The sequence below is a fragment of the Arachis hypogaea genome, chromosome 15, assembly GCF_003086295.3.
Source record: "Arachis hypogaea cultivar Tifrunner chromosome 15, arahy.Tifrunner.gnm2.J5K5, whole genome shotgun sequence".
In the NCBI taxonomy this organism is placed as follows: Eukaryota; Viridiplantae; Streptophyta; class Magnoliopsida; order Fabales; family Fabaceae; genus Arachis; species Arachis hypogaea.
The window spans coordinates 92054147-92055850 of record NC_092050.1 but is presented as its reverse complement, the minus strand read 5'-3'; the positions used below and the strand labels follow the sequence as shown (position 1 = coordinate 92055850).

At 39.6% G+C, this 1704-nt stretch overlaps 1 non-coding gene across 1 annotated transcript; it reads right to left on the bottom strand.

The window, feature by feature from the left end:
- Window positions 1-804: 804 nt before the first annotated feature.
- Window positions 805-909, bottom strand: LOC112752357 (small nucleolar RNA R71). The gene has a single exon (XR_003176797.1). It is a non-coding gene; the product is annotated as a small nucleolar RNA R71 (small nucleolar RNA).
- Window positions 910-1704: the final 795 nt, after the last annotated feature.

Genomic DNA, 1704 nt, shown 5'->3' with positions numbered 1-1704 from the left:
AATTTTATTTCCCCTTTAATTTTCGAAAATCATCAACTCCTTTTCAAAAATTATTTTCAAAAATTTCTCTCTCTCATCTTCTTCTATTTATTTAATTACTTACTAACACTTTTCTTCATCTCATATCTCTGCTCCTATCCTCACCCTTGTGTTTGGATTATCCATTCTTCTTCACTCTTATTCCCTTTCTTCTTCTACTAACAATAAGGAACCTCTTTATTGTAACATAGAGGATTCCTCTTCTTTTCTTATTCTCTTCTCTTTCATATGAGCAGGGACAAGGAAAAGGGCATTCTTGTTGAAGCTGAACCAGAACCTGAAAGGACTCTGAAGAGAAAACTAAGAGAAGCTAAAATACAACAATCCAGAGACAACCTTACTGAAATTTTCGAACAAGAAAAGGAGATGGCAGCCGAACCTAACAACAATAATGCAAGGAGGATGCTTGGTGACTTCACTGCACCTAATTCCAATTTACATGGAAGGAGCATCTCAATCCCTGCCATTGGAGCAAATAATTTTGAGCTTAAACCTCAATTAGTTTCTCTGATGCAATAGAACTGCAAGTTTCATGGACTTCCATCTGAAGATCCTTTTTAGTTCTTGACTGAATTCTTGCAGATCTGTGATACTGTTAAGACCAATAGGGTTGATCCCGAGGTCTACAGACTTATGCTTTTTCCGTTTGCTGTAAGAGACAGAGCTAGAGTATGGTTGGACTCTCAACCCAAAGATAGCCTGAACTCTTGAAATAAGCTGGTCACGGCTTTCTTAGCCAAGTTCTTTCCTCCTCAAAAGCTTAGTAAGCTTAGAGTGGATGTCCAAACCTTCAGACAGAAAGAAGGTGAATCCCTCTATGAAGCTTGGGAGAGATACAAGCAACTGACCAAAAAGTGTCCTGACATGCTTTCAGAATGGACCATCCTGGATATATTCTATGATGGTCTGTCTGAGTTATCAAAGATGTCACTAGACCATTCTACAGGTGGATCCATTCACCTAAAGAAAACACCTACAGAAGCTCAGGAACTCATTGACATGGTTACAAATAACCAGTTCATGTATACTTCTGAAAGGAATCCTGTGAGTAATGGGACGCCTATGAAGAAGGGAGTTCTTGAAATTGATACTCTGAATGCCATATTGGCTCAGAATAAAATATTGACTCAGTAAGTCAATATGATTTCTCAGAGTCTGAATGGAATGCAAGCTGCATCCAACAGTACTCAAGAGGCATCTTCTGAAGAAGAAGCTTATGATCCTGACAACCCTGCAATAGCAGAGGTAAATTACATGGGTGAACCCTATGGAAACACCTATAATCCCTCATGGAGAAATCACCCAAATCTCTCATGAAAGGATCAACAAAATCCTCAACAAGGCTTTAACAATGGTGGGAGAAACAGGTTTAGCAATAGCAAGCCTTTTCCATCATCCACTCAGCAAAAGACAGAGAGATCTGAGCAGGATCCATCTAGCTTAGCAAATATAGTCTCTGATCTTTCTAAGGCAACTTTAAGTTTCATGAATGAAACAAAATCCTCCATTAGAAATTTGGAGGCACAAGTGGGCCAGCTGAGTAAAAGGGTCACTGAAACTCCTCCTAGTACTCTCCCAAGCAATATAGAAGAAAACCCAAAAGGAGAGTGCAAGGCCATTGAATTGACCATCATAGCCGAACCTACAAGGGAGGAAGAGGACGTG